Source organism: Phascolarctos cinereus, unplaced genomic scaffold (assembly GCF_003287225.1).
Source record: "Phascolarctos cinereus isolate Bilbo 61053 unplaced genomic scaffold, phaCin_HiC Scaffold_4;HRSCAF=312, whole genome shotgun sequence".
NCBI lineage: Eukaryota > Metazoa > Chordata > Mammalia > Diprotodontia > Phascolarctidae > Phascolarctos > Phascolarctos cinereus.
In genome coordinates, this window is record NW_027555847.1 from 363,342,207 (window position 1) to 363,362,626 (window position 20,420).

Here is a 20,420-nt window from a genome sequence, read left to right on the forward strand (position 1 = left end):
ATGTATATATATATAATAGCACTTTGAGGCCTGGAAATGTCTCGACATCCAACAAACAGGAATAGGTGGCAAAACGGGGCAATAATTGGGAATCATAGGTCTAGTCAGTGATTAAAGTGGTACCTTCCCTCTCCTCCAATATTATTCATGCCTACAGTTTCAAAAAATACTTAGTTACATAATTGCTCTTTTTGCCTCAAATACAAATATAGTCCTTGATTTTCCTGTCTGTATTTAGAGAAATTCAGAGAACAAAATGCAAAATCTTCTGCTCCTGCAATTTTGTGGAACATTTTGGCCACAGATATTAAATCACACCCTGACTAGCTCTCTGCAGCCTGAGTGACAGGAAGGGTAATGGCAGCTGTCCAACTGTTTTGGACTAAAAAAGACACTGAGCTTTGAAATCTAAAATTTCTGTATGATAACAAAAGTGTTTTACAGTTTTAAAAGTACTTTTGCCATCTATCATCATTTGCTCTTCTCTTCCCTATAACCCTGTAACATGGAGTCACAGGGCTATAACTACCTTCATTCTCGATTTTTTGCAAACAGACTCTCAAAAACGCTAGTTAGCAAAAGGGATTTCAATTTTCAAATTCCAAATAAGAAGGAAAATGTCATCATTGTCCATCCCAAGGGAAATTGAAATAAATTGAGTTTATTTGATTTTGGAGGGAGGTCTGATTTAAGCCAGCTAGAATGGGAGATGGCAATTATCGAGTATAGCATCATTTTCATGCCTTTGACTCTCTCTTGATCCTAGCAGGTGAACTGTTTTGTAATATAGCTCATTAAAAACATTACTTTCACCATAATGACCTGTGCTGTTCCTCAGATAATCTTCTTGCTTATGGACCTGCTCAAATGAAGGAAATTGAAGAATGCAGGCAAGCCAAGGATCTCCATGACAACACCTTTTATTGGGGGGGGATGCTAGAAGTAATTTTCTATATAGAATATTCTGAAATTAATAATTGTAGCTAATACTTATACAGTGCAGCACTGGACTGAGCACTTTCCAATTATTATCTCACTTGATCCTTACACCAACCCTGGGAGGTGGATGATATTATTATTATTATTTTCAGATGAGGAAACTGAGGCTAACAGAGGTAAGTGACTTGCCCAGGGTCCCACAGCTAGTAAGTGTCTGAGGCTACATTAGAACTCACATTCTCCTGGCTTTAGGCCAGGAATTATCTACTGAGACACCTAGTTGCCCAAAATGAATCTTTGCTTGAAAGGTATATTCATTAGTCTCCAACTCAAATTAGATTTCTGAGATTGGCTAGAGTTGAGAACAAATATCCAGAACTCCTGGTTCCTAATTAAAGATTTCCAATAATTACTGTACAGCTTGATGGAAAACAAAAGTCACGGTGGTTAATATCATATGTGGGTATTTTGAAGATTAATTATCACATATATATGAAGCACATTAAGAGTAAAATGAAAAATACTATAAATATATTTGATTATGGTGTCATAGTTTTACCTAATTTAGTCAAGTGAATTTTGTCTCTAATATGCCTGAAGTGTATAGTTTTCAGATCCTTGGGGCCATTCCCCTATTGATAAATGATCAAAGGATATGAACCAGCAGTTTTCAAAAATAGAAATACAAGTTATCAATAACTGTATAAAAAATGCTTCAAATGAGTAATAATTAGAGGAATACAAATTAAGACAACTTGGATTTTCCATCTCATCCCTGTTATATTGGTAAAGATGCAAATGATAATTGTAGGAGAGGCGGAGGGAAATTTGCTGTAAATTTGTCCAGACATTCTGTAAAGCAATTAAGCCAGCAAGGTGCCTCACTGGGTAAAATTCTAGACTTAGAGACAAATAGATCTGAGTTTAAATTTGACCTCAAATACTACCTGTCTGTCCCTGAGCAAGTTAACTTCTTTCAGCCTCAGTTTCCTCATCTGCAAAATGAGACCAATAACAGCATCTACCTTAGAAGGTTGTTGTGAAGATCAAAGGAGATAGCATATGTAAAGCACTTTGAAAATCTTAAAGCTACAATGAATGGTAACTATTTGAAGACTATGCCCCCCCAAATAATGAAAACCTGCATACTATACCTTTGGATCCAGCTATAGCACTACTAGACCTACACCCTTGAAGAGAACAAAGAAGATAAAGTATCTATGCATACAAAAATTTTTACAGCAGCTCATTTTGTAGAAGCAGAGAACTGGAAACTAAGGAAGTACCCATATATTGCAGAATGGCTAAACAAATTAAGATATATTAATTTAATGGAATGCTATTGCAGCATAGAAATGACAAAATGAACAGTTTCAGAGAAAGCTATGAAGACCTGCATGAACTGATGCAAAGTGAAGGGAGTGGAACCAGGACAGTAATTTCTACAATAACAATATTATAAAGGCTTGAGAAATCTGATCAATTCAATGAATGATTAACTATAATTCCAGAGTACTGATGATAAAGCATGATATCCATGTCCTGACAGAGAGCTAATGGACTCAAGATGCAGAATAAGGTAGACATATTTTAATATAACCTATGTGGGAATTTGTTTTGCTTGACCACACATTTATTACTAGGTTTTTCTTTTTCTTTTTCCAGTGAAAGCAGGGAGGAGGAGACTGGGAAGGCAAAAAGGCTTAGGGATAGGAAAGCAAAAAGGAAAAAAAAGGAAGCAAAGAAGATCATTGAGTTACCTATTTTAAAAATCAACAGAAGAGAATAAAAAGAAGCACAGACAAGTAAGACAACTTTGAAAGCTATAGGTTGAATTCATGATATGCTTAAAAAGAAAACCTGTACATAATAGAGATCTGTGGTACACGTTATTGTTGTTCAGTCATATCTGACTCTTCATGACTTCATTTGGGGTTTTCTTGGCAGTTATACTGAAGTGATTTGCCATTTTCTTCTTCAGCTTATTTTACAGATGGGGAAACTGAGGCAGAGTTAAGTGACTTGCCCAGGGTCACACAGCTAGTAAGTGTCTGAGGCCATATTTGAACTTAGGTTTTCCTAATTCCAAGCCTGGTGCTCTATCCACTGTACCACCTACAATACTCTTTTTCTGTTCTGTTCTGTTTCATATATATATATATATATATATATATATATATATATATATATATATATACACACACAGAAATGCCCATTTTATTTAGTGTTAGTTAAATGCATCATAAAGGTAAATAAATATAAAGAGAATTTGAAAAAATAATTTAATAGCTATGGGGTTATTTAGAATTGTTTGTGTTTTAACTTTTGAATGATATTTAGAGTTGAAAAGACAAGTAAAATAAGTAGCTAACAATTCTCTATGCCACAGAAAACATTTACCACTTTTGTATTGTTATCTGCTTTTGCTTCTAAGACCAGCATGAATCTTTAAAAAATCTGCTAGCTAAAGTCCCTTTTGGAGAACCACTCTATTATTTATGCCATTCCTTCTTTTCTTCCTTACTGGATTCTTCTATATTTTTGTTGCTTCCAGTCTTTTCCCCCCTGAAATGATCTTTCACATATTTGCCATATTAAGACACAGGTCTGATCATGATACTCCTTTGCTCAGAACTATTCAGTGGTTCCTTATTATTGCCTCTAGGTAAAATATAAATTCAGCCTGACATACAAAGTATCCCACAATCTGGCTAACCTATCACTTTTCCAAACAGTTCTCTCCTTTCTGGAAGGCTGGAGAGTACCTAACTCTTTCCAATGTTTTCTTTTACGGAAAGTAGAAACTGGACTCAGCTCACTCCACTTTGCATCTGCTGCTCTGCCTGGTTTCAACTCCTTGAAGACATTTCCATGCTGGGTACCCCTTGGTATCCCCCAGTGCACTTTCTTACTTCTTTCTGTGCATTGTCTCTTCCTTTAGATTGTAAGCTTCTTAAAGGCAGGAGCTGTCCTTTTTATTAATTGTACTCCCAGTGTTTGGCACCATGTATGCCATATAGTAGGCACTTAATATTTATTGGATTGGACTTCATATTATTTAACTTTATATGTTCAATGATTCAGTCAAACTGGTCTACTAACTGACTGTTCCCCACATTTGACATTTCACATCTCCTTAGCTTTGCTTGGATCTGGAATGTATTCCATCCTCACTTCCCCTCTTAGCATCTATAGCTTCATTCAAGGTTCAACTTACATACCACTGCCAGCAAAGGTCTTTCATGATGGTCCAGTTGGTTAGTGCTCTCCCCCTCCTCTAATTATTTTGCATTGGCTTCTCTGTGTACGTACTGCAGCTTCCTCAGGAGACTAAAAGCTCCTGCAGAAAAAAAACTGTTTGGCTTTTGTCTTTGTACCTCTGGTTGCTGTCCTTCATTCTGGAAGAGGACCAAAATGACATCACTATGCTAGAGTCAAGTTTCAGTGTGTCTGACTGTGGCTGATCAGAACAATATGAGCTCGGAATGTTCGACCACAGCTCAGGCACAAATAGTCCATGTGAGTATTTGGAGTAGATTCTCTAAATTTGTGCATCCTTTATTTCTTTAGAGCTATTTCAATTCTGCTTTGCTCATAAAGCACAGCACCTTCTTTGATGTGGGCATGCCATGCTGAGCAGTCCTGTGCCAGTATCTCCCATGTCACAAATCAATTCCAAAGTTCTTAAGAGAGACCTTGAGAGTGTCCTTGCATCATTTCTTCTGACCACCATGTGAATGCTTTCCCTGTGTGAGTTCTCCATAAAATAATCTTTTTGGCAAGCGTACATTTGGCATTTGAACAACCCATCAGAGTTGTGCTCTCTGAAGCAAAGTTTGAATGCCTGGCAGTTTAGTTTGAGAAAGGACCTCAGTGTCTGCTATCTTATCCTGCCAGATGATCTTCAGAGTCTTCCTAAAACAATTCAAATGGAAGCAATTCAGTTTCCTGGCATGGCGCTGGTAGACTGTCCAGGTTTCATAGGCATATAACGATGAGGTCAGCATAATGGCTCTGTAGATCTTTAGTTTAGTAGTCAATCTAATACCTCTTCTCTCCCATACTTTCCTTCAGAGCCTCCCAAACACGGAAGTAGCTCTGGCAACATGTATGTCAACCTCATTATCAATGTGTGCATCCCTGGAAAAGTACACTACCAAGGTAAGTGAACTTATTCACAGCATTTAAAGCTTCTCCATTTGCTGTAACCAATGGTTCCACATATGGATGGTGTGGTGGTGGCTGATGGAACACCTGTATTTTCTTGTACCCCCATTGCTTAGCCTAGTGCCTTGCACGTTGGAGGCCTTTAATAAATGTTTGTTAAATTGTAGTTTTGTCAAAATTTCACTCTTGAGAATGTCTCCTCCCTTTTGGTCTAACTTTCTACCTTTCCCTTCTCTGAACCCTTTGAAATCTTTCCATCCAAATCTAGGTTGCATGACAGGCTATACCTAGCTTTCTCCTTCTTATCTATCAAGAATTCAAAGATGGAATGGTCTCTTGCTCCCAAGATTCCCATAATTTCTTCTTTGACAACCAATTCCTCTCCATTTATCAGAATTAGGTCCAAAGTAACAATCCATTGCTTCCTCTACCATTTGAAGAATGGAGTTATTAAGGAAATTTAAGAATTTATCAGCTGCTCTACTTTTAGTAGTAAAAATAACCTCAGAAAATACTTCAGTGATTGAAGTTTCCCATCACCAATAAAGCATGCCACTGTGATAGGATTTTGATTTATTTTTTAGATTCATCATTTGTTTCCCACTTCTAGCTGAGTTGATGACAGAATACTCTCACAGCAATAGTAGTTTTATTTCTTCTTCCATTGATCCTTATCACCAAATTCAATGTACCATGCTCTCTTCACACAAGCATAGGTTCTTAATGTACGATGCTCTTTCACTACTACTTCTAGTTAACCTATTCCTTTTGAGTAAAGTAAGCCCTTTTATGAATCATGAACCACATTCCATCAAGTCTCAGAATCTACAAGATTGATTTCACCTCTTTGCATCAGATCAAGGCTGGCAAGGACATAACTGTGTAATGTCCCATGTAATGGGACAGAAGTCACCAAAGGTTTCAGATAGGTTTTTATTGAGTAACATTTATGACAGATCTTGGGGAATTCATACTATGTCAAGAGGTCTAGAGGCAAGCCTCCTCACATGTCAAAATCAACCCTGTAGAGGATTTACAGGAGGAAATGGACAAGAGGGTACAAGAAGAGAACATATAGATAGGCTGCAATATGCACTGATAGAGGGAGTAATCATAAATACTAAATATATTGAAAAGATCAAAGTAGTTATTCAGTGAGGAGCAAAAGAATTGCTTGATCCTTAAATTACACCCACTCCATAATTCTGTCATCAGATTTCTATCTGCTAGTAGGAAGGAAGAGCTAGATGGTGCAGTAGATAGAGCACCAGGTCTGGAGTCAGGAAGACTCATCTTCCTGAGTTTAAACTGGCCTCAGATACTTACTAGCTGTGTCATCCTGGGCATGTCACTTAACCCTGTTTGTCTCAGTTTCCTCATCTGTAAAATTAGCTGGGGAAGGAAATGGCAAATCATTCTAGTATCTCTGCCAAGAAAACCCCCAAATGAGATCATGAATAGTCAGACATAACTGAAACAACTAAAAAATAACAAAAGTAGTAAGGAGAAAGTAGGTCTAATTGAATGATGACCAAAAGAGCACTCACTTGTGATGAGTTATTGTTCTTTCTGCTGCCTGCAGTTAAGTGAGACAGTGAATGGAATACTGACCTGAATGTCAGAAAGACCTCAGTTCAAATCCTTCCTGAGATACTTACTAGTGATATGACCATGGGAAAGTCACTTCACTCAACCTTAGTTTTCTCATCTGTAAAATGGGGATAATAATAGCATTGAACTCATTGGTTTGTTGTGAGAATTGAACAAGATAAAAGCACTTTGCAAATTCTAGATTGCAATACAAATGTGAGCTAATATCATGATTATGTCTAATTGATGTAATAGTTACTAGTTTTCTAGAAGAAGAAATTGAAGCTCAGAGAGTTGAGGTGACTTGCAGACCCAGGACTAAGTCAGAAATACAGAAGTATTGGTAAGGGAATCAAGATAGGGAGGAAGCTGGAAAGGTAACAGTGATTCCCAAGATGTTGCCAGTCATGGTTCCTGGTGCTGGATAAGAGGTAGGACCAGCAAGTGCTTGAGAAAATGCATTGGATCATGAGACCTATAACCAAAAGAAAACCTAGAGATCATCTGCCCTAATCTTCCCAGTATTTAGAGATGTAGAAATTAAGGCCCAGAGAAACCAACTTACTTCCCCAAGATCTGTTTACATGCAATATGACAATAATCATTCTACTAGAAGTAATAGTAATAATAACTGAATCTTGCACATGTAACCTGTGGCTCAAAGCCCACTTGCATAAGACTCTCCTCTTTGGTGGAGATTAATTACTCAATGTTTAATTACTGAATTATTCACATTTGTGTGAGGTGCATAGTTGGTTAGAACTTTACAGAAGAGAGATCCTGGTCTTCTGGCTTCCAGCTTTGAAAGAAGATATGTAATAAGGAACAACACTAACATAACTGATTATATCAATAACAGAGGCAACAAAAATCATATGATTATATCAATAGATGCAAAAAAAGCTTTTGACAAAACACAAAACTTATTCTTATTAAAAACACTTGAAAGCACAGGTATAAATGGATTTTTCCTTAAAGTCATAAGAAGCATCTACCTAAAATCATCAGCGAGCATTATTTGTAACAGGGATAATCTAGAAGCCTTCCCAATAAGATCAGGAGTGAAACAAGGATGCCCTTTATCGCCAATATTATTTGGCATTGCATTAGAAATACTAGCAATATCAATAAGAGAAAAAACAGAAATTGAAGGAATCAGAATGGGCAATGAGAAAATAAAACTCTCTTTTTGCAGATGATGTGATGGTATACTTGGAAAATCCTGAAGATTTAACTGAAACATTAGTTGAAACAACAATTTTAGGAAAGTAGCAGTACATAAAATAAACTCATATAAATCATTAGCATTTCTGTATATCACTAACAAAGACCTGCAAGGAGAGAATAATAGATATTTCATTTGAAATAATCACAAATAATATAAAATGCCAGGGAGTATACCTGCTAAGAAAAGCCTGGGAACCATATGAACATAATTATTGAACAGTTTTTATACAAATAAAGTCAGATTTAAACAATCGGAGAAGTACTAATTGTTCATGGGTGGGTTGAGCCAATACAATAAAAGTGACAGTTCTAAACAAATCTATTTATTCCATTCCATCCCAATTAAACTAACAAAAAATTATTTTATTGAGCTAGAAAAAATAATGACAAAATTCATTTGGAAAAACAAAAGGTCAAGAATATCAAAGGAATTAATGAAAAAAATTTAAAGGAAGGAGATTTAGTAGTAACAGATCTTAAAACTATATTATAAGATAGTAATTATAAAAATCATCTGGTATAGGTTAAGAAATAGAATGATGAATTAGTGGAACCAAGTAGGCATGCAAAACGTAATAGTAAATGATTATAGTAAACTTGTGTTTAATAAATGTAAACATCTAAGCTTTTGAGATAAGGACTCACTATTTGGTAAAAATTTCTGGGAAAACTGGAAAGCAGTCTGGCAGAAACTAAGTATAGGTCAACATCTTATACCATCTACCAAGATAAGGTTAAAATGGATACATGACCTAGACATAAAGGGAGATGTCGTAAGTAAATTAGAAGAATATGGAACATATTACCTAATAGATTTGTGCATAGGAAAATAATTTATGAATAAATAAGAGATAGAAAGTATTGTGGGATGTAAAATGGATAATTTTGATTATATTAAAAAGGTGTTATACAAATAAAGCCAATATGGTCAAGATTAGAAGGAAAATAGAACACTGGGGAAAATTTTTTATAGGTAATTTCTTGGATAAAGAATATAAGTCATTCCTCAATTGATAAATGGTCAAAGGATATGAACAAGCAGTTTTCAGAAGAAGAAATCAAAGATATACACAGTCATGTGAAAAAAATACTCCAAATCATTATTGATTAAAGAAATATAAATTAAGACAACTTTGAGGTACCATCTCACACCCATCAGATTAGCTGAAATGATAGAGGGGAAAAATGACAAATGTTAGAGGGGTTGTGGAAGAACTGGGACACCAATATACTGTTGGTGGAACTGAATTAATCTGACCATTTTGGAGAGCGATCTAGAATTCTGCCCAAAGAGTTATAATAAAACTGTGCATACCCTTTGACCCAGCAATACCACTATTATGCTTGTTTCCCAAGGTGATCAGGGAAAAAGCAAAAAAACCCCTAGATGTTCTAAAATATTTATAGTACCCCTCTCTGTGGTGGCAAATAACTGGAAACTGAGGGGTTGCCCACTAATTGGAGAATGGCTGAATAAGTTGTGGTATATTATTGTGATGGAATGCTGCAATGTCATAAGAAATGATGAGCTGGTTGATTTTAGAAAAACATGGAAAGACTTGCATGAAATAATTCAGAGTGGAATGAGAAGAACCAAGAGAACATTGTAACAGCAATATTGTTCAAAGAGTGACTACGAATGACTAATCTATTCTGAGTAATATGACATTCAAATCAACTATGAAAGAAAATGCTATCCCTCTCCAGAGAAAAGACTAATACATGGAAGTATGTATTTATGGTTCCACAAAAATATCTATATCAAATGTTGGCCTTCTCCAATGCAGTGTTGGGAGGCAGGGAGGGAAGGAGACAACTCAGAACTCAAGATGTACCAAAATAAATAAATTAAATATTAAAAAAATAAACTAGACATATGGTTCCATCTTCTATTTAGGGAGAGAAAGACTCTGGGAATTAGCCAACATGTAGAGGAGCTAACGCCAAGGTCACGTTTCTATTCCCAACTTACTACAGTGGAGACTTTGACACAAAGGACAAAAGTCTGTCGAGTTCCTACTCAGGGTAGAAAAACATGTGCAGAGAACTGATACAGATAGAACTATAGAGCCTAAAAATGCAAGTAAAAAGCCATTGCTTTGTACATGATATTTGTGTATTCAATGTCATCACAGCTATGCAGACACAGAAACTATTGCCACCGATGTCTGAGTAAAACAAATATTCCTGAACTTCAGAGGTCAATGTAACTTGCAGGACTCAGCCTCAGTACCTTGGCTATCTTGAGGGTGGGCCACAGAAACAAAGCAGAACAGCAGCTCCACTGGCACTGAGCTGTAGGCACAACCAGGAGAAGTAGAGGAACAAGGGAATAGAGGGCACCACAAAATGTTGACATAAGAACATATCTGTCAAATAATCATCAGAATAATGGATCCACCTTCTGTTATAATTATAGATTAGACAACCACAGTTATGTTGGATGTTCTAACAGAGTCTGGCACTATTCATGCAGGAACTAAAATCTTCTGATTTATCTTTAGGAAGCCAGGTTGGGGTCAGGGAATGAAGTCATCATGGGGCCCAAGGAGAGTGACATTGACCTTGGCCTTAATTCTTTTGGGATCTGTTCTGCCTGGACTCATCAGACTGGAACTCATGCAGAAGTGATAGTAAAAGTTGCAAATGTGGATTGCAATGCTGTCCTGAACAGTGGATCTCGTTATCATCGTTTTCCAATCTTTATTTATTTATTTTTAGTTTTCAACATTCACTTCCACAAGTTTTTGAGTTCCAAATTTCTCACCCCTCCCCCCACCCCAAGATGACATGCATTCTGAATACCCCTTCCCCTGGTCTGCCTTCTTTTCTGTCTCTCCCCCCTCCCTTCTCTTATCCCCTTCCTCTTCTATTTTCCTGTAGAGCAGGATAGACTTCTGTACCCCATTTCCTGTATTTCTTATTTCCCAGTTGCATGTGAAAACATTTTTTTTAAAACATGTGTTTTTAAAACTTTGAGTTCCAAATTTTCTCCCTCCCTCCCTCCCCACCCACCCTCATTGAAAAGGCAAGCGACTTTAATATAGGTTGTATATGTGCAGTTATGCAAAACACTTCCTTAGTAGACATGTTGTGAAAAACTAACTCTATTTCCCTTAATCCTATCCTGCCCTCCCATTTATTCTATTCTTTCTTTTGACCCTGTCCCTCTTCAGAAGTATTTGCTTCTGATTACCTTCTTTCCCAATCTGCCCTCCTCTCTATCACCCCCCTGCTCTCTTGGCCCCTTCTACACCTATTTTCCTGTAGGGTAAGACAGATTTCCATACCCAATTGAATGTGTATGTTATTCTCTCCTTAAGCCAAATCCTATGAGAATAAGATTCTCTCATTCCCTCTCACCTTCCCCTGTTTCCCCTCCACTGTGAGAGACTTTTCTTTTTTTGTGTGAGATAATTTACCCCATTCTACCTCTCCCTTTCTTCTCCAAGTATCATCCTCTCTCATCCCTTAATTTTATTCTCCAGATATGACCCCTTCATCTTCAACTCACCCTGTGCCCTCTATCTATCTATATATACATACATACATACAATTTTTTTCCTTCAACTACCCTAATACTGACAAAGTTCTCATGAGTTATAAATATCATCTTTCCATGCAGGAATATAAACAGTTCAATCTTAATAAGTCTCTTATGATTTCTCTTTCCTGTTTACCTCTTCAAGTTCCACTGCAGTCCTGTATTTGAAAGTCAAATTTTCTGTTTAGCTCTGGTCTTTTCATCAGGAATGCTTGAAAGTCCTCTGTTTCACTGAATGACCATTTTTCTCCCCTGAAGGATTATACTCAGTTTTGCTGGGTAGGTGATTCTTGGTTGTAACCCTATCTCCTTTGCCCTCCGGAATATTATATTCCATGCACTGCGGACCTTTAATGTAGAAGCTGCTAAATCTTGTGTTATCCTGATTGTGTTTCCACAGTACTTGAATTGTTTCCTTCTGGCAGCTTGTAATATTTTCTCCTTGACCTGGGAACTCTGGAATTTGGCTACAATATTCCTAGGAGTTTTCCTTTGGGGATCTCTTTCAGGAAGAGATCTGTGGATTCTTTCAATTTCCCATTTTGCCCTCTGGTTCTACTATATCAGGGCAGTTTTCCTTGATAATTTCTTGAAAAATGATGTCTAGGCTCTTTTTTTGATCATGGCTTTCAGATAGTCCAATAATTTTTAAATTCTCTCTCCTGGTTCTATTTTCCAGGTCAGTTGTTTTTCCAGTGAGATATTTCACATTGCTTTCTAATTTTTCATTCTTTTGGATTTGTTTTACAGTGTCTTGATTTCTCATAAAGTCACTGTCTTCCAATTGCTCTATTCTAATTTTTAAGGAAGTATTTTCTTCAGTAATCTTTTGGACTTCCTTTTCCATTTGGCCAATTTTTCTTTTTATGGCATTTTTCTCCTCATTGGCTTTTTGGACCTCTTTTGACATTTGGGTTAGGCTGTTTCTTAAGGTGTTATTTTCTTCAGTATTTTTTGGGTCTCCTTTAGCAAGCTGTTGACTTGTTTTTCATGATTTTCTTGCATCACTCTCATTTCTCTTCCCAGTTTTTCCTCTACTTCCCTTACTGCTTCTCAAAATCCCTTTTGAGCTCTTCCAAGGCCTGGGACTGATTCATATTTTTCTTGGAGGCTTTGGATGTAGGAGCTTTGATTTTGTTGTCTTCTTCTGGTTGTATATTTTGATCTTCTTTATCACCAAAGTAAGATAATATAGTCTGGCTCTTTTTGTGCTGCTTGCTCATGATCCCAGCCAATTACTTGAGTTGTAAACTCTTTGTTAAGGTAAGAGTCTGCTTCCAATGTGGAGAGTGTACTGTCCCAAGCTTCAGGGGTTTGCGTAGCTGTTTTCAGAGATACTTGTAGGGACCTGTAAATTTTCAGTTCTTCCAAGGTGGTATGATAAGGGGTGAGGTGTTTACTCCTTTCCTGGCCTGTGACCACAAGTATTCCTTTCTGTCCCATAACTGTGAGGAGGGGCTCCTCTCCACAGCCACTACAAGCTCCACCACGCCAGCCGCTGGCTCCTCCTCATCCCAGCACTGCCGCCCAGAACTGTGACCTAGATCCACACACGGGCAAAGCAAGAGATTCCTGCCTCAGCACTGTCAAAGAGATCCTTGCAGCCCCTCTCTGATCAGCCACTGGATTCCCCTTCAGTCTGTGGGCCAGAAGCTCGGGAAGCAGCTGCCCGCCCCCCCAGGGCCACGCTCTTGGGGAGTGGAGCTGAAACCCCGCCTTCCTCTCTGACCATCGACAGAAACAGACTTTTCCCATTGACCTTCTAAGTTGTCTTTGGCATTCGTGGATTGAGGGGTCTGAAAACCTCCACAGATGCCCGCAATTCAGTCCTCTGAGGCCTGCTCCAGGTTTGCTGTGGCCTGCATGCCCACGCTGCACTGTGCTCCCAGCCCAGTGCGATACACCTTTCTGATCAATTATCCAGGTTGTCTTGGGCTGGAAATTTGTTTCACTCTGTCTTTTTTTGGGTTCTGCTGCTTCAGAATTTGTTTAGAGCCATTTTTTATGAGTATTTGGAGGGGTTTGGGAGAGAGCTCAAGCAAGTCACTGCTTTCACTCCGCCATCTTGGCTCCGCCCCCCTTCCAATCTCTTTATGATAGATATTTGGCTAAAATTCCTTTAAAGCCTAGGACAGGGCTTGGACTTGGGATTCATCAAGATGGCTTGAATTCTCCAAAGGAAGTTGTCATCAACAAAATAGTGGACACTATGATTCTGGGAAGTCCAGACCTTCCAACAACAACCTGGAGTATCAGAGCTGATTGGAACTAATCCTAGTCTTTTAAAAATTCTAGTGAGATGATGCAAGCAACAAGGAGATAGAATTCTATTGAGAAATCATGATATTCAGGGGACTCACAATTTAGCTGACCAATGGAAAACTAATCCATGTAACATTATTGAGACACTGGTCAACTTTCCTGTTTATAAAAAAAGTCCCAGATAGTGGGGTTGGTCTTATCAGTGCTGTTCACCATAGCCACCTATTGCCCATGTGAGGGTTAGATGAACTTTCTCACAAGCAGGTGGAGAGAACTGATGGACACTCATCTACACAAAGGCTGAAAAAAGAGGCTGTCCACCAGCTATGCAAAGACCCAGATGTGAGCACTGAAAACGACCCATCTAGTGAAGGAGGCTATGTGTCTTATTACAGGGCATGAGAATTGAACCCTGAGGCAACTCCTTTCCTGCCCAAAACTGCTACAGAGACACAGGGCACAGATTCATCAAGCAAGACATACAGATAACCAACCTGACAAGGCTGCTAGCTCAGGCGTAGACAAATAAGACTGTAATGATCCTGATGGTCAACTCATGTCAACTACTAGCTCAGGTATAGGAACAGAAGAATCCAACAAATTAAGAAAATAAGATCCAACAGACCAGTCACTAGGCTAAGTTATATAATATTACAGGTAAACCTGAAGATATAGTTATATGTGTATCTAAGTAACAATACTAGAGATTGAAATGTATCTTCACATAATTGCATGCTTATTGCTACATGTGTGAATGATTGAATCCTTGAGTATGCTTATTGCTTAATCTGTGCTCTTTTGAGTATGTTTTGTGTTATGTTCATACTACGACAATGTCTATTAATCATTTTGCTTATATGCTAACACTATGTTTTAAGCTGTATTTTTGATATAGGCCTATTGATAATTTCATTGTTTATAGCTAGCTAGCTTTGATTTGTTAGTTAACAAATTTGTGGCTTATAATTAATTGCTGTGTACTATGGATATGTGAATACTTTTCAAATGTGAATATATTATGTCATGTGTATAGTTAGGAATATTATCACTGTAGCACCTTTCAGGTAATGCTCTATATAGTATCATGTCTATTGTATGTACTGATAATGTGTATTTGTTTTAATTTTCTTTCAACAGTACCATAGGTTGGTTACCTGGGATGCTAAGAAAATCACCCATATTTTAAAATTATAATATTTGTGTTAATATTGTATAGTTAGTTACAGGTTTCAAGCTCACTACTGCTGAGCTTTGCAAAGGACTACAAAAGTTTTGGCCCGAAGGATGAATTTAACCATTGGCTCCAAGTCTATTTGCATAATACTCACTTCATTTGTGGAGACTGATTACTGAATGTTCCATGCCTACCGGTGGGACTGAGTTAGTGAGAACTTGGAAAAAAAGAAAGCTGACTTCCAGCTTTGGGAAAGAAGATGGGTGGTTCTAGATTTTCTTCAGATCCCTAAAAGGAGAGGAAGACTCTAGGGAGAAGCCAACATTTAAAAAAAGACAGCACCTTGATCATGTCTCTGCCTCTGGCTTACTACCCTAGAGAATCTGGGAAATTTCTCTCTGGGTGAAATCTGGGACCTTTCTCTCCCTCTCTCTCTCTCTTTCCCTGTTCCTATTGAACTAAGATATTTTGCTCCCAGTGGGAGAACTCATTCACTCTTTGAATTGTCTGGTATATATCCTCATCCATATACTTTCTCTAATTTTGGTTTGCTATAAGGTTGGATAAATGGGTTGATTTCCTCTTTGCTATGGGTGTTCCTTGTTGAACTGACATTTGCTGGGAGAAGAGTCAAGCTTTGGATATAATAGCCAGCCTCTAGTTTCAACCTCTTGTTCCTTTCCTGACAGGAGTTGACATCTGTCTTGGAGAATGGTGGGAGGAGAAGAATCTAGAGATGTCTGTTTCTCCAAACAGCCCCAAGTGGACACACGTAACTTACACAGGCAAAAGACACAACATACCCACCCTACCTATGGTACAGTGCTTTATAAGTTTGCAAAGTGCTTCATATACATTCTCCCATTTGAGCCTTGCAAGAACCCTGTGGATTAACACTTTATTTTAGATGGGTTCCATGTTCACACAGCTAGTAAATGACAGGTAATGTTTCCACTTGATTCCAAGTGGAATCTAACACTCTACTAGACTGTTCTGTCCATTGTAGCTAGAAATCACCTTCCTGATGTCACAGGTCCTCTTTGAGAAAGAAGGACAAGCAGCAGTAACAACAGTAACAGTAATCAAGTCAGGATTTGAGAGCCCAGGCTTTCTGGCTTCAGCTCCTGTGTGCTTTCCATTCCACTATGGCCACTCATTGTAGGAAATAACCACAAAGTGCGTATGCCCAAGAGGAACACTTCAGTGACCAGTGTGACTTTTCTAAAAATTTATCACCAACTTAAGCCAATCTAAATCAGATAACCCTTCACAATGGCACACTGGGAACCTTAAAGTGCTTTCTATAACTCTGCATCTTTCACTTTGGACTTGCTTCTCTCATTTATGTGCTAACGTTAAACACAGGAGAATAAAGTGAGTGCTCAGCAAAGGTACACGGAAGAGTTTGTTTTCATCTAAACACCATCTCACCCACATTTTGGGGTTTCAGATTTTTCGCCATTTCTCAAACTCCTCATGCATGCTCTTGCTTATTCTGATCCCTTTGTGAAAATGTAACCCATCATTTTATTAACCATCTCCTGTACACCTCAACCTAGGCTTGCTGTAATCCTCATCCATTAAGACCCAGTTTATATGTCACCATGAAGCTTTCCCTGATCTACCCCACCTAAGGAGATAAAATTCTCTCCTTGGATATTTGTTGAATTTCTCAAAATACCTTGGGCTACCCACCTACCATTACAATCTAATTTGTATTTACCTGTATTGTAAATACGTGTGCACAGTTGTAGGTTTCTTACTAGACTATAGATTGCATTCCTTATTCTCCAGACTTTCCCACATTCTCACCAGCTGCTTTCTCATGTTGGAGATGCCTCTACTCTGCAGTCTTGTCTTTTGATTAATGAGTCAGTCCTTGGTCTGGACCACCATTAGGCCATGTTTACTTCACTCCTGGCTCCAGTCCTCACTCTCTGGACTTTTCCACCTCCTCCCCACTAGACTTGTCCTCACATAGTCTTTCTCCCTTCTACCTCTACCTCAAACAGCTTTCCAGCTCCTCCATTAGAATATGAATTCCTTGAAGGTAAGGGCTATCATTTTTGCTCATGTATTTATATCCTCAGCACTTAGCATAGTGCCTGGCACATAGTAAGCACTTAATGTTTTATCTATCTATCTATCTATCTATCTATCTATCTATCTATCTATCTATCTATCTATCTGTCTGTCTGTCTGTCTCTGTCCATCCGTCCGTCCGTCTGTCCGTCCGTCCGTCTATCTATCTATCTATCTATCTATCTATCTATCTATCTATCTATCTATCTATTTATCTATCTATCCTCCTTAGAGGCAGGACCCTGTATTAGTCATCTTTGACTCTTCCCCAGTTTTGTACATTCTTCAATATTTTTAATAAGATCTGCTATTTCATCAGGGTGATTTTCTAATAAGTGATCACAGCCACTGTATGCACCTGTTTTGTAATCTTTCTTCATGAGGAATGAGAGTCTTTTTTGTATTTATTTGGATCTCCAGCACTTAGCACAGCACCTGGTATATAGTTTATTGACTGACTTTTTGATTTTGAGGCTAGGCTTGCTATCCTCCGCATTATTCTGCTTCTCACAGCACACAGTAGAGCTGAGGTTTGTAGTCTTCCAAAGCAACCCATTAGGATACCGGGCAATTCATAATTTGATTCTGCCATTTTTTTCTATGTAAGTAAGGCAATAATTGCAAAGCATTTAGCACAGTGCCTAGCACATTGTAAGGGCTGTATTGTTGTTCAGTCATTTTTGACTCTTCATGACACATCCCCCCCTTTTTGTTTTTGAGGGTGTTGGTTCTTGGAAGAGATATTAGTATGGTTTGCCATTTCCTTCTCCAGCTCATTTTACAGATGGGGAAACTGAAGCGAACAGGGTTAAGTGGCTTGCCCAGGGTCATACAACTACTAAACATCTGAGGCTGGATTTGGACTCATGAGCATTAGTCTTCCTGATTCCAAGCCCAGTGCTTTATCCACTGCCACCTAGCTACCCCCATATAAATGTTAGCTATTACTATTATTATTAACTATTATTAATTTCCCTCTAGTACTGCCATTAAGCATATCCTGGCTTTTTAAAGTCCAGGTGCTTCCCCTTCCAAATGCCTTCCTTCTTCTTACTGGTCCTGTTTCTGAGAACTCCAAACTCAGAGGTGCCTAAAAGATTTTATGATCAAAGTAAGGTATGAATGAGATATAATGCTGCCCCTAAGGTGTTTCCTTTTTGTAGGCTGGGCTTACTACATGATTTTCCCATTGGGAGAAATTTGGAGGAAGATATTTATAAATGAGTTTCAATCCGCCTCTACCCGGCTTTGCTCAGAATTGGAAGTCTGCAAAAGGGTTGTTATCAAATTTGCCACCAAATACAATCCAACCTCACCTCTCCCTTTCTTTTTGAAGCCTAGCCAGAGCCTAGAGGGCTCAAGGAAAACAAAGACTCTCGGGTGGGATGACAAGCACAAATCTCCAGGAGGAAAGGACCTACCAACAGCAAAAGAATGCTATCCACCCACCCCTTCCCCCACCCCAAAGAATCGGTTCATTGTTATACCTCTGAGATTGAATTGATTGGGCTGGGTAGTGATTTCTTCCCACAAGTTCCAGGGCTAGACAGAGAAGGACAAGGGGCTAGAGTAGTTATCTGAGGCTGGTTACAGGGTTTTCAGCCAATGTTTAACCAACAGGTTTGCATTTTGCCGGCCACGTTTTTACCTTAACCTTTCCCCGGCACTTGATTGGCTGCTTAGAGGTTAATAATGGCTTTGACGAGAGTTATTGATTTATAAAGTCAAATAGTCTCTGCTCCATGCCAGACTCAGGTTTGGCTCGTCCTCTCCCAGGATAATTGCCACAATACACTGATTTACAGGCCGGGAGAACGGAATTTCGAGCGTGGCTAACTGAAGGAATGGAAGAACAATGTGGGTGTCGTTGGTATCTGATTTAATTCATTCCTGAGATTAACTGCACTTTAAAACAGTATTGACACTGCCTCCACCTCCTTCAGTGTTTACTCTGGGATCAATAAAGCCGGAGCCCAAACCTGAAAGGTGGAGTTGGAAAGCTGCAGATTAACAAGGCTTTAGAAAGAGGGCGGAGGAGCACACTAGCAATGCCAGGAAAAAACACAAAAATCACCTGTAGCCTTTGAGCAGAGCCAAAGAGCTCCAAGCCTCTCAGGGGCAGTCTGGGCACTGGAGGCTGGTGCCAACCTCTCAAAGCCCACGGGCCACTTTCATCTCCAACTGAAGCAAGCTTTGCAAACAGACCCCTGAGGTTAACCCATCATAGTAATCAATCCACAGGCATTGATAAAGAGCCCACTATGTGCCAGGTGCAGGGACTGGGGATACAAAAACCAAAAAAATGAAATAGTCCCTGCCTAAGAGAAGCTTTATATTCTCTGGGAGAGAGGGTTAATAAGGTGTATATACATATACACACATATTTACACATGTGCATGTATGTGCACATGTATGTATCTCCATTTGCGTCCGAATATATAAATATATCTTATATAAAGTAAATAGGATTACAATTTCTGATTGTGTAATGTATTAATCATTTATTAGCATCCATCAATTTCTAGTGACAACCTCAAAGCTAACTAATACGTGATATTAATTGATCTTCTATTGCCCAGATATTTTCTAAAGATATTTCTCTTGGCAAAGTTCTTTAGAATGCTTTTCAAAATTACCTAGCCAATTAAATCAGTTTCATTAACCACTCATCCACCACCCCCATTACACTTGAGGAAATGGGTGTATTGAAAAGGTGAAGTCATTTGTCAAGGGCTGTGACCTGAACTGGTTGCCAGGGTACAGTTTAGAACAAGATACCCCACCAGCTCAACCGCAGAACCCTCAGAGGATCCCTAGATGAGCCTAGTGCCTGGAAAAGAAAAGACATCATGTGTTGGTCTGCAGCTCTTTTTGGGGTAGCCCAAAGTGTAGTTATCACCATGGTTATCAGCAATATTCATTCTTGTCTTCTTGAGTGCTTGGTTCTGGGCTCATTGCTCTGTGACACGCCATTACATATATATTCGATTTCTACCTCCTCATTCCTTGCTCTGAGTCATGTCAAGAAGCAGCTAGAGCATCCTTCCAGAGATTTTTTTTTAAAAATCATCTTTGTCCACATTTGCTAATGTTTTATTTTCTATTAGCTCCTGTGTTACTGAATTATGTCTGCAGCTAAATACATTCCGTGTTTATGAGCAAAAACAATGTCTGTGGAATTTTTATATGAAAATTTGTAGAAAAGTTTTGTGGTGGTTGTTGTTGTGTGGGGAAGCAGAAGCCTCTCTACTCAGTTTGTTGTTATTGCTGTTGCTTATCTGTAGGCCCAGAGCTGTGATATAGGAGATTAGGAAGTTAATTGAATTTGTAGTGAGGAAACCTTTGGTGCTAATCTGGGTATTGCTACTAACTAGCTAATTAACTATGTGACTTGGAACCAGTAATGTAACTTCTCTGTGTTACAGGTCCTTTATC